The 14,046-nt window shown below is 43.4% G+C and overlaps 1 pseudogene; it reads left to right on the forward strand.

The window, feature by feature from the left end:
- Positions 1 to 12,895: 12,895 nt before the first annotated feature.
- The window catches only part of LOC105943271 (uncharacterized), a 29,403-nt pseudogene continuing 28,252 nt past the window's right edge, over positions 12,896 to 14,046 (forward strand).

Below are 14,046 nucleotides of genomic sequence, written 5' to 3' on the forward strand. Positions count from 1 at the left end.
ACTGGTTTGTTCAATGAACTTTGGGTCACACCCTGCGGTGCTCCGGGATGGCTCTGTCCCACCTCCGCCCCCTCTCCCCCTCCCCACATCACTCCTGGCGCGCCTTGGGATCCCACCTGGGTCAACAGCGCTCTGGGCAAGTGCCCTACCCATTGTACTAGCACACTGGCCTGTTGAATAAACTTTAATTGCGCCCGTGCGTGTTTAAATAGTCTAGGACGTTAACAAAGCAGCAGTCCAAGAGGAGGCTAACTAATCTGGTTTGTCTGTAATAATGAACACAATTTGAAACAATCTAAACACCCTGCAGATTCAGGACTCCGAATTTTTGTTACCCCTCAACCATCAAGGTCACTCCGTGGTCACCCTCATTCTCATCTAAGCCTGTATATATCGCTTCCCTAAAAACTCAGTTGGAGCAGAGATTTCCATCCTGCTGTCACAGTCAAAGAAGAGGTTTTAGGAAAAAAAAAAAAAAACGCAACAAGGGGTGGCAAACTCACGTTATTTGAGTAAACACAGCCAGAAATTGAGAATTAAACATGTTTTGTTTTTTTTTTTTTGGAAAGTCTCACAGGTTGTTTGGAAGCTTAGCCAGAGGCAAAAACACCGAAGTAGGATAGAAGTTTGGGTTTTGGATGTGCCATTTTTCTCCCCTATCTTCCCAATTATCCAAAATTTCCACTGTTTGGCTGTATCCATACCCCTTTTTTGGCTAGGCCCCAGGACAAGCTATACTATTTCTAGTCATCTTAATAAAGTTACTGAGTTGTTTTTTAATGGGCCAATAAACAACTAGGTACTTATGAATTTCCTGCTGTCTGATATTTCCGTTTGAAAGATAACTGTAAAGGACAATTGATCTAGAAAGGCAAATTTTATTAAGGGAAAAAGTAAAATAAGACATGTAGTACACTCTCCAAATTTTATAGTATTGTAAACTGATGGTAAGTCAATAAAATGTTATTGTAAGCATTCAATGGTTACTCCCAAGATATATTGGTTATTGGGAGGAAGTGTATAGTAAGATTGCAATAAAAAACTAAGAAGTTCTTTTCTCCACCTTTCTCAATAAACTGTCATTGAATGCTCTCTTTGGCCTTAAAGAATTATCTTCCCAAGTATCCAAAGCAAAAGGTGTGATGGGAATGATAGCTCACCCTACATTTTTCTTTAGACAGTGGGAAAAAATAGATATATGTAGATAAGACCCACTCAGCCAAGATATTTTTAAATCTTAAATGATTTAATTTAGGTTTTTGTAGTATAAAAACTGCTTCCTGCTTTATTTTCACATAATAAATGAGATTTGACAAGTTCCCATACTTAAATATATACTTTCATACATTAATTTATATTCAATCAATATTGTGATTTATGTGCAATGCAAGAGATACCAGAGCGCAGGGATTTTCCATTTGGGTCTAAATTTGTTAAATCTTGTATATGAAGTAAATGTAGAATTTGCTTTTGCTCTAAATATGTAACTGGGGGGGCTGGAGCGATAGCATAGCAGGTAGGGCATTTGCCTTGCATGTGACCAACCTGGGCTCGATTCCTCCCTCCCTCTCAGAGAGCCCGACAAGCTACCGAGAGTATCCCACCCACACAAAAACAGTAACAATAAGTCTCACAATGGAAATGTTACTGGTGCCCTCTGGAGCAAACCCATGAACAATGGGAAGACAGTGCTACAGTGCATGTAACTGGGATTCTTTCATTTAGGTCTATTAAATCCTGGGCTGGAGCGATAGCACAGCGGGTAGGGCATTTGCCTAGCACACGGTTGATCCAGGTTCGATTCCCAGCATCGCATATGGTCCCCTGAGCACCGCCAGAAGTAATTCCTGAGTGCATGAGCCAGGAGTAACCCCTGTGAATCGCCAGGTGTGACCCAAAAAACAAAAAAATTAAATAAATCTATTAAATCCATCTCTACTACCTTCCCCAACCACACAACTGTATTTTCAGTTGAATGTGTCTGTCTTTCCTCTGCTGTTTATTGTAAGTTGATCTTTGTGGTCAGAAGAGTTGCTTTAAGGACCTTAGGTCAAGAAGCTTAAGAGTATAGCAGGTAAGGCGACTTTTTTGCACCTATCTGATCTGGGTTTAATCCCTGGCACCCCATGATGTACCCCTGAGCCCACCAGGAGTGAATCTGAGAGCCATCCAGGAAGACGTCTTGAGCATTGCCAGCTGTGCCCCCTTCTCCCCCGAAAAAAGGTTTTAGGAAAACTATACACAATTACATTTAAGCAACTAGCCAGCGGGTGTTAAGGTTGGGCCATGGCAAACTAAACATGGCTTCAGAGAGTGTTTGTGTTCTAGTAAAACAGAGAAGTCAATTTGGAAGTTTGGAGAAATCCCTCCCCCATATACAGTGAGACTCTCTTGGTTAATGCAGGATGTATTTCTGTGGGGGAGGATGCCCCCGTGTCTCTCCCGGACCTCCCCCAGGAGCAGTCCTCAGCACCGGGAGAAGTGGAGCAGCAAACACAAACAACAGTGTCCTGCTTGGCTGGCTCCCAGCTGTCTGGAAACCGTCTCCCACCTGGACTTCTGGGCCGTCCACACTCTGGGATGATTGTTCCCAGTGCTCAAACTCGTTAGGCAAATAGGTCAAATCTCTCCTGCATTGACTGACTGCAGAAACTCCTAGAAGGCCACCACTCCCTCCTCTCCACTCCATATCAACTTTGCCAACCTGTAGCTCTTGCTGCTTCACTGAAATCATTCTCTTGATACTGCATCTGAAGAGCCTTTCCCTCTGCCGCCGGTGTAGCCTTTGCATGGCAGTAGTATGGCGGGGAGGGCATTTATCTGGTGTCTGAGCGGGTTTCAATCCCTGGTATTCCTTAGAGGCTCATGAGCGTCCAGGAGTGCCTGTATTATGTACTCAACTACTCTTCCTTGACCTTCTCTCCTTTCTACCTTCGGAGGGAAGCTTTGCAGGCTCATTGTCACCGTTACTTTTGAGATACTTATCAAGGGTCTATCTAGAACCTGTCTTCTGTTTACTCTAAACTCTTTACCTAAAAAAAAAAAAATCTTATCCAAAGGCCAAAGAGAGTACAGGGATTAAGCCCTCTGCTCTTCAAGCAGCTAACCCCGATTTTCTCTCTGATATCAGGTATGGTCCCTTGAACATACCAGTAGGCTCACTCCTGAGCACAAGAATAGCCCCTAGTCACCTGCATATGGCTCTCTTCCCTCTTCACAAATGAATAAAACTTAAAATGTATCCAACCCCAATGCGTGAATTATGCATCTTCATATGTAACATATCCATTTAACATATCCGGCAGTTAACATATCCATCACATATCCAGTCATGTCAAGTGCCGGACTAAAAACCTCTCATTTTGGGGGCCATAGCGATAGCACAGCGGGTAGGGCGTTCGCCTTGCACACGGCCGACCCGGGTTCGATCCCCAGCATCCCATATGGTCCCCCCAGCACCGCCAGGAGTAATTCCTGAGTGCAAAGCCAGGAATAACCCCTGAGCATCGCTGGGTGTGACCCCCCAAAAAAAGAACTCTTATTTATGGGTCCAAGGAACGCCTGCCTTGCAAGGCAAGCGCCCTTCCCACTGTGCTATAGCTCCAGCCCCCTTTGTTTGCTTTTTGGGTCACAGCCGGCGATGCACAGGGGTTACTCCTGGCTCTGCACTCAGGAATTACCCCTGGCAGTGCTCAGGGGACCATATGGGATGCTGGGAATCAAACCAGGGTCGGCTACATGCAAGACAAACGCCCTACCTCCTATGCTATTGCTCCAGCCCGTACAAGGTATTTTTTTTTTTAACAATCCTGTTTAGCACATTACTAATAACTGACAGAGATCATCCTGCTTAGTAACACAGTGACCGACAATATCTATTTACATGAAGATTGATTCACCAAAAACAAAAACCATTCTAAATGCCTAAATGTGCATACAGCAGTGCTTCAGAATATATGAAAACAAGTGAGAACAAAAACTGACAACAGTGAAACAGACAAATTCACAATCACCATTGTGGTCTTCATGTTCTTTTCTCAGAAATTCACAGAACTGTTAAAAATGTAATGACCTAATACCACTGACTGGCCAACAAGTATAACATTTATAGACCACTCCCAACATCAGCAGAATAGGCATTCACATATCCATACAACAGTCACACACATGTTGGTATCCTGTGCTAGAAGAGCAATTCTCAAAAAAATTTAGAAAGATTAATATCAAAATCATCGGGGACTGAAGAGATAGTATAGTGGGTAGAGCGTTGCACACTGCCGACCCCAACATCTCCCAGATGGTCCGCCAAGCGTAGCCAGGAGTAATTTCTGAGTGCAGAGCCAGGAGTAACCCCTGAGCATCACTGGGTGTGACCCAAAACCAAAACAAATAAATAAAATTAAAATGATAAAGTGCATATTTTTTGACCATGAAATAATCAAACTAGAAATCAATTAGATCAGTTAGAGAGAGTGAGCATGAAACTCCTCAGATACGTGGAAATTCAGCAACACTTTTAATGGGTAGGCTATCTCAGGGTAATTTTTTTTTTCTTTTTGGATCACACCCGGAAATGTACAGGCTTTACTCCTGGATCACGCACTCAGGAATTACTCCTGGTGATGCTCGGGAAAACATATGGGATGCTGGGAATCGAACCCGGGTGGGCCGCATGCAAACACCCTACCCGCTGTGCTATCTCTCCAGGCCCACTCAGGGTAAATTAAAAAAAAAATTATTCAACTGGGCTGGAGAGATAGCACAGCGGGTAGGGCGTTTGCCTTGCATGCGGCCGACCCGGGTTCAGGTCCCAGCATCCCATATGGTCCCCTGAGCACGTCCAGGGGTAATTCCTGAGTGCAGAGCCAGGAGTAACCCCTGTGCATCGCCAGGTGTGACCCAAAAAGCAAAAAAAAAAAAAAAATTATTCAACTAATATAATAAAAAATTCTGGTATGCAACTAATACAGTTTTGCAAAAGTAACTTATATCAACAACCACTTATATTAGAAAAGAGTTAAGACCTCAAACCAGTCATCTAAGGTTCTGTCTGGAAAAAATTGGTGTTGGTACTTTATAATGCATGTGGTGGTGACAGTGTATGCCTAAAACATTAATATTAGCACTATTGGAAATTATGATGATTCAATTAAAATATATATATTGCTTGGTTTGCATGCAAACACACAGACAGACACACAGACGCGCACACACACACACACACACAAAACCCTATAGGAAAACCAAACTCAAAAGAAGTAGAAGGAAGTAACAAATATGAGCAGAAATTGGTAATGTTAAAGGCAGGAAAAACAGTCAAGGTAATCAAATGCAAGACAATGATTCATTTATAACACTGATAAACCTTTAGAGATACCGACAAAGGTAAGATAGGCCAAAATCTTCAATGTTAGTAAAGAAGCAGAGTATATTACTACAGATCCCTTACAGTCATAAAAACGTAGGGGTGCAAATAACTTTATACCATTAAATTGGACAATTGGAACAAATGGGACCAATTCTTTGAAAGTCGCAAACGACCAAAATTTAACCAAGATGAAATTAACACTGCCCAGAAAAAACTGCGTTGTGGTCGAAAAAACTCCTACAGCAGGAAATCCCTGAATCTGGGGCAAAGGCTCAGAGGTGCAATCTGCACTGTGCATGCAGCAGGCCTGGGCTTGGCGCCCGACACTGCTCGAGCCCCAAAGCATGTAGGGAACAACCCCCAAGCACCATACTTGGGACTAGCCCCCAACCTCTGCTGCGGAGGGGCGGTCCAAAAACACCAAAAGCGGGAAAAAGAAGAGAGCTCCAGGACCCGCTGAAAGGTCCTACTAAATATTTTTTAAAGGGAATAAGCAGTTGGAGTGATGGCTCAATATGGTGAGGTCCGGACTCAGCGTGCATGAGTACGTGTTCAGTGACCAGCACTGCACTTGGTCCCCCAAGCATAGCCACAAGGGACTCCGACCCTCAAAGCATCAAAGCAGGAATAGCCCGAGTATTGCCGGAGGTGACCTCAAAATCAAATAAATAGGAAGGATTTAGAAGGTGATAACTTCCCAATCGTTTTAGAAGGTCAAACCAGGTACTCAAATGCAAAAACAAGTTAAAAGATAGTTAAGAGATTAAAATTTACTATGAGCATAAAGAATCTCATATAGCATAAAAAAATCTCAAATGCTATTAAACAAAATTCAGCAACATGCAAAATGAATTTTATCACCAGTATTTTATTTCAAATATGTAAGGCTAGTTTAATATTTAAAAGTTCATTGGTAAAAAAATAAGTTCACACTTATTTTTGTATAGGAATGTTCAGTGTATCATGACTACAGTGCAGCATTTCCAAAGTGGAAATGATACAAATAGTACCAACTAATGAATGGATAAACAAAATGTGTTATATATGTTCATAGGTAAAATATTCCTCGGCTGTAAAAAAATGTATATTGATATGCACAACACAAATGAAACTTAAGACTTTATGGGGAAGGAGTCCATCAAAAAGTTACAATTGAATAATTCATGTATTTGAGCAGCAAAGAGAAAGCAGATTAGTAGCCAGGAACTAGGGAGTGGGTAGAAAGGGATTTACTCTGAGTGGTTTCTGGGGTGATGGAAATATTCTGGAATGAATGGTGATGTTTCAAAACCTTGTGACTATATTAAAAATAGAAATAGTACACTTTACATGCATCTTAAAAAGTCAAGCTATATAATCTGCCACATCAACAATCTTAAGAAGAAAATTTATCTTATCAACGAATGCGGAAGTGCATATCGCAAAATCTAAACCCATCCAAGATAAAAAGCCTCAGAAAGCTAATAATAGAATGAATTTCCTCAACGAGATAAGAAATCTACAAAAACCTTTTACCTAACACATGAGTTAATAGTGAAACACTTTTTTTTTTTTTGGCTTTTTGGGTCACATCCGGCAATGCATAGGGTTTACTCCTGGCTTTGAACTCAGGAATTACTCCTGGCAGTGCTCAGGGGACCATATGGGATGCTGGGAATCAAACCCAGGTCAGTCTCGTGCAAGGCAAATGCCCTACCCGCTGTACCATCGCTCCAGCCCCTGTGAAAGACTTAATACATTCCCGACTTGTTCTTTAAGCCTGTGTTCTCCCTTGAACACATATGTGACTTGCTTGTCTTTGTGTCTTTGCTTGCTTATTTCCACTCCAGAAGCCTGTGCTCTCTCTTGAGCACATAGTTCTCCCCTTTCTTTCCCCTCACACTTTTAAAATATTTTTAATTTTAGTAGAAGTTATCTTGCTTCACACACACACACACACACACACACACACACACACACACACACACGAATGAGTACATCCCCTATATATCAGGAATAAGGCAAAGCTATTCACTGTCTTTGGCTATTTGGGTTTAACCCAGTGCAAGGCAAGTGCCTTAGCCCCTATGATATCTTCTCTTCACCCCCTAAAGATGTCCACTCTAAACACCTATTTGATCAGTTACTGGACATTATAATGAGAGAAGTAAAGCAAGAGAAAGAAATAGACGGTGAAGTGTAAATTAACATTTATTTACATGCGATTATTAAATATAAGTAGAAAATTGAGACTTGAAAAGGGTAGCAATTTTCAGTTTTTTCAAACCCTTGTGGGTTAGAGTGATAGTACACTGGGTAGGGTGTTTGCCTTGCATGTCGCCAACCAGGTTCCATCCCCTGCCCCTCAGATGCCTCCCTGAGCCCGCCAGGAGTGATCCTGGAGTGCAGAGTTCAAAGAAAGCCCCGAGCACTGCATGGTGTGGCCCCAAAACCAAACAAAATCAAGAACAAAAAGCCCTACAAACTTCTAAATAAAAGCAGAAAATTAGTACAATTAATCCCATAATTTATAGAGATCTGGTTTTATTTTATTTTATTTTGCTTTTTGGGTCACACCCAGCGATGCTCAGGGGTTACTCCTGGCTTTGCACTCAGGAATTACTCCTGGCAGTGCTTGGGGGACCATATGGGATGCCGGGGATCGAACCTGGGTCGGCCGTGTGCAAGGCAAACGCCCTACCCGCTGTGCTATCGCTCCGGCCCCTCGAGATCTGGTTTTAAAGATACAAAGGAAGGAGTCGTTAACGTAGAAGAGTATAGTCAAGAGGCAGAAGTGATGGTACAGCTGGTGTTCCCGGAGCCCGCCAGGAGTGATCCCTGAGTATAGAGTCAAGACTAAGCCCTGAGCACTGCAGGGTGTGGCTCACAAACAAACAAACAAACAAACAAACAAACAAACAAACAAAACAGTGTGGTCAAGGAAAGTTAACACACAAGCACCAAAAAGTTGAGAAAGGTAGGAAAGAAAATTTAATTGGCTAAATAAACATATGACAAAAGTCTTTTAAAATACATGTAAAAAATTTAAACTGATTTTAATCACTGTATCACAGTCATTCCATTGTTCACTGGTTTACTTGAGTGGGCCAGTAACATCTCCATTTGTCCCAGCCCTGGGATTTTAGGAGCCTCTCCTTACTAATCTTTCCCAACGGCTGGAGGCTCTTTCAGGGTCAGGGGAATGAGACTTGTTATTGTTACTGTTTTTATTTATTTATTTACTTATTTGTTTATTTATTTATTTTTGCTTTGGGGTCACACCTGGCAATACACAGGGGTTACTCCAGGCTCTGCACTCAGGAATCACGCCTGGCAGTGCTCAGAGGACCATATGGGATGCTGGGAATTGAACCCGGGTCGGCCGAGTGCAAGGTGAAAACGCCCTACCTGCTGTACTATTGCTCCAGCCTGTTACTGTTTTTAAACTGATTTTAAAACTAGAAAAATTAAAAGCAAGTAAAATGCAAGTTGTAGAAAATAGTGAATGAATCTGGGAAAAGTAAACATTTGCTGATGAAAGACTAAAGAAATTATTTTTCAGAAGGAAATCTGCTAAAACATTGCAAATAAATGTGATGTAAAAAGTGTATGTTTTCGGGGCTGGAACAATAGCACAGCGGGTAGGGTGTTTGCCTTGCACATGGCCAACCCAGGTTCGATTCCCAGCATCCCATATGGTCCCCTGAGCACTGCCAGGAGTGGTTCCTGAGTGCAGAGCCAGGAGTAAAACCTGTATATCGCCAGGTGTGACCCCCAAAAGCAAAAAAAAAAATTGTATATTTTCTTGGTTGGTGTTGCCTTGGGTTTTGGAGTCACACCTGGCGGTGCTCAAGGATTCATCCTGGGAGTGTTTGGGGAACCTTTCGCAGTGAGCAAGAAGGAAGCAGGGGCAGCCAGCTGTCGGTCAAGTGTCTTAGCTCCAGTACTTTCTCTCTAGTCTTAAGTTTAATGAGGTCTGTAAAGACAGTCGATAAACAAATGACTATCTTGCTTCCCTCAATTTTTGCCCTCATTTGAATAATAGCAACAAGACTTGGTTTTTTTCCCCACTCTTCTACATTTTATGCCACTTCTAACTACTAGTGTTTTTTGTTTTTGTTGTTAGTTTGGGACCACATCAGTTGGTGTGCTCAGGACTGACTTCTGGTTTTGAACCCAGGAATCATTCCTGGCTGAGCTTGGGGGAGGGCTTAGGAGGTGCCGGGGATTGAACTCAGGCCAACCACTGGCAAGGTGAGTGCCCTGTACAACCTCTCTAGTCTCTAATTGTTTTTAAATGTAATTATTTGAGGCTGGAGAGATAGCACAGCAGTTAAGGTATTTTCCTTATGTGTGTTCTAACTTTGTTTTATTCCCTCCTGAACATCACCAGTAGTGCCCCCCGGACTTCTGGAGTAATCCCTGAGCACTTGGGTCCCCAGACGAAAATAAAACCAAAATAAATTGTAATTATTGTGAAACGCTGGTTTCCCTAATCTCCCACAATATTCTAATCCACAGAATATGTCAGGGAGCTTGCAACTTTCAGCTTGACAAATTATTTATTCTGCTTGTGCCTCAGTTTCTTTACAGATAAAACATGGATTTATTCATGAATTCACTCAACATATGATAATTGAGCTTTTTCTATGTTGTAGGTGCTGTTCTAAGTATATTAGGACAACATTAGTCCTTAAGGGAAAAGTTCTCTGGCCCCAAAGAACTTACATGTTCTATGAGGGGGGTGGACACACATAGCAGCAAATGCTGTAAATAAGTAAATTTTAATACGTTAGGAGGTGATGATGCTAATTCAAGAATTGGATGTGGAAGCAGGGTTTGGGCCGCTGTGATGTTTTACATACTGCGCACAGGCAGGCCTAAGTAAGAAAGGTACGTCTCAGCGAAGGATGGAGGCTGAGGAGTTAGCCCAGCAGCAAGGGGGAAAGACTGTCTGGGAGGGCAGTATCCCTAGAGGGAGGGCGTAAATTGGAGCAGGCCATGCTGAGTGTTGCAGACATCTTAAGGGATGCTAGCCTTCCCCTGTGAAACAGAGCCCTTGCTGTGTTTGAACTAAGATGGGGTGTTGTTAAGAGGCTGAGAACTTTCACTGTAACAGGCATGAATGGGAACGGAGCCACATCACACACACACACACACACACACACACACACACACACACACACACACACACACACACACACACACACACACACACACACACACACTCCTTTTAAGTTTGGGGGCACACCCCGCGGTGCTCAGGGTTTACTCCTGGCTTTGCACTCAGGAATCATGCCTGGCAGTACTTGGGGGACCATACGGGGTGCAGGGAATTGAAGCTGGGTCGCCTGATACTAGGCAAGTGTATTCCTCACAGTGTACTATCACTCCCCCGCCCCCACCCTGGGGGGAAATCCTTTTGGTGATGATGCAGATTTGAACTGGAAGGTTTTGACCTGAGCCACTAGAAGGGTGGTGGTACCTTCATCACCGAAGGTTGGGGTTGGGGCTTCTCCAGGCAGTGCAAGTCTGGAATAAGTCTTTCCAGGGTTTCATGGTCACTGATGGCCGGCCTCTCTCGTGGCCTGCCTCTGCTGGAAGCCAAAGGCCCCTTTTGGATTTCAAGCTGCTTACCATCCCTACTCTTAGTCCCCCTGCAGCCTTGCAATTCTAACTCCTAGGAGAGGCAGAGGAAGCCTGATGGGGGCGGGGGAAGGGGGGGAGAGCAGTGAGGTGATGGGCTGGGTGGTGGGTGTTGTGGCCTCCTCTATTTTAGTAGTCACCCAGCCCTGGGTCGTTGGTCGTGGGGTGGGGTGTGGGGGTGTGCGGTATCTAACCTAGGTCTGCCTGTGACGTGCTAGGCAATGTACTCTCTCTCCAGTTCCAGCACTCCTACTTCCCAGCCTGGTAGCTGCTTTCTTTTACTAGGTGCTTAGTTGTAAACATGGTCTTTCAAGATACCTGTACTTGAGAGAATAACTCCTTGTGGGAAAACAAAAACAGTGCTCATTTTTGCAACAACACATTAGGGTTAATATCTCTTGGTAAGGAAAATATGGGAAGTATTTCTTCTTCCCTTTTTTTAAAAAAATTAAATAGCTTCTTCCTCCGCCCCTCTTAGAGAGCCCGGCAAGCTACTGAGAGTATCCTGCCCGCACGGCAGAGCCTGGCAAGCTACCCGTGGCATATTGGATATGCCAAAAATAGTAACAAGTCTCACAATGGAGACGTTACTAGTGTCTGCTCGAGCAAATTGATAAGCAACGGGATGACAGTGACAGCTAAACCTTCACCAGGAAAAGCTCTTAGTGATGATCATGACATATATTTGCCATATACTGATTCAGTTAGAGTCATGTCTTGGAATTGGTGAGTTTACAATGGGTAGGATGAGTTTTCAAATATGCCACCTTAAAAAAAAAGTGCCAACAGTCCACCTGGGCTGAAATTATTAACTTATTTTATCTAGATCCCTGTGTAATTGTGATAGAGGCATTGGTCCCTGGGGTCAAGTTTGTACAAAAGTCATTGCACAGCAAAACTTCCCCAAGGCTACATTTTTATGTTTCATTTTCAGACTGTTGGAGCCATAGGAGCAATTAAAATTTGTGAATAATGTCTGTTTCCCTCTTGATAAATAATGTGGATGGCCTGCAGTCTGTTCATATTCATGGCAAGGGATTTAACAGGCTATTGTGTTAGTAACAATGGGGATGCAAATTGTAAACATTTATCATCTACAAAGTTCCATGCAATTTTCGAAGCCACATCAGTTGAAACAGATGCTCTTACCCCCACCCCCAATAAAAGTCTTTAGATGATTTCCTCACATTCGCCCCAAACATTTTTGTCTTTTTTTTTTTTTTGGCCTTTTGAGTCACACCCGGTGATGCACAGGGGTTACTCCTGGCTCTGCACTCAGGAATTACTCCTGACGGTGCTCAGAGGACCATATGGGATGCTGGGAATCGAACCCGGGTCGACTGTGTGCAAGGCAAGTGCCCTACCTGCTGTGCTATTGCTCCAGCCCCAACATTTTTGTGTCTTACTCAATTCTATTTATTATATCAAATGATATAAAATCTGTTAGAATTCGAACACTAATGGATTGACAATTTAATATAATGTCCTTTAAAATGGATCCCCTCTTTAGATGCTTTGAATTCCTGTTAATATAATCAATCACATTTGCAATGGACTGGAATGTAGTACATTCTCTCTGCAGTGGGGTGCGGGATATTGGGTCACCCCTAGCAGTGCTCAGGGCTCACTCCTGGCTCTGCACTTAGGGATCTCCTGGCAGTGCTCGGGAGAGTACACCATAAGCACCTAAGCCAGTGTACTGTCTCTCTATCCCCTGACTCTTTCCTTCTCTCTCTGATGACATTCCTTTAGCTGGAACATCAGGGTGTAATTTTGGGGCACGATGATTTGGTCTGGAAGTGAGCAGAAGACGGGGGCAGCCACAGTTCTTCCGCAGGATCTCTCTCCCTGGTGATCAGTCCTCTTGGTCTCTCTGGGAATAAGAAGCTAGAACATGTCAACATGCAGAAAGCTGCTGGTAAGAATGCATGAAGATTGGGGGGGGGTGGGAGGGAGGGATACTGGGAACACTGGTGGTGGAGAATGGGCACTGGTGGAAGGATGGGTAGTTGATCATTGTATGACTGAAACGTAAGCATGAAAGTTTGTAAGTCTGTAGCTGTACCTCAGGGTGATTCACTCACTGTCACTGTATCACTGTCATCCCGTTGTTCATCGATTTATTCTAGTGGGTGCCAGGAACGTCTCCATTCGTCCCAGCCCTGAGATTTTAGCAGCCTCTCCTTACTCATTTTTCCCAACGATTGGAGGCTCTTTTCAGGGTCAGGGGAATGAGACCTGTTATTGTTACTGTTATTTGGCATATCGAATACGCCACGGGGATCTTGCCAGGCTCTTCTGTGCAGGCGGGATACTCTCGGTAGCTTGCCAGGCTCTCCGAGAGGTATATATCTATATCTATATATAGGTAGATATAGATATAGATATATAGATATACGTATGTGTATATATACATATATATGTGTGTATATATACATACATCCCTTATGATGATGTCTCTTGGCCACAAAGGAATATGTTCAGGCCCAGGAATATGTTCACTCATGTGTGAGGCTCGGCCCGAGTGTGTAGAAAGTGGCCTGGAGCATGGTGGCAGTGGGGTAGTGGAGGTAAGCTGCCTGGGTGGGGTCCCTTGGGGCGGGGAGGGCTCTCACCAGCCCCCCTCTGGGGCATCCCCAGTGTAGAGTCCAGTGGCATGGTTCTGGGGGCCTCATTTTGTGCTCTTCTGGGAAAAACAGCCATAAGTTCTGGAGGGTGGCTGATGAGATTATCTAGTGCTGGCAGGAGGTGATTCATTAAAAAATAAAAAATTTAATAATGATAAAAAAAATTCCTGAAGACAGAGACCACAGAGACATTAGGGAAAGCAAAAGAGACAGACTCAGAGGTAATGATGGGATTTGTTTCATACCCCAAATTCCACAGAATTGCCCTTAATTCTCGAGGATCTCTTTGTTCCTGTGAGCAAACTACGTCTTTCCAATGAATAATCCCTTTCTCATGAGTCTAGGTATGCACAGAGACCACAGACAATTTTTAGAAGAAATACAAAGATCAATTGATCTTCTCAATACAGGAAGAGATCAGGACTA

This window comes from Sorex araneus, chromosome 2 (assembly GCF_027595985.1).
Source record: "Sorex araneus isolate mSorAra2 chromosome 2, mSorAra2.pri, whole genome shotgun sequence".
NCBI lineage: Eukaryota > Metazoa > Chordata > Mammalia > Eulipotyphla > Soricidae > Sorex > Sorex araneus.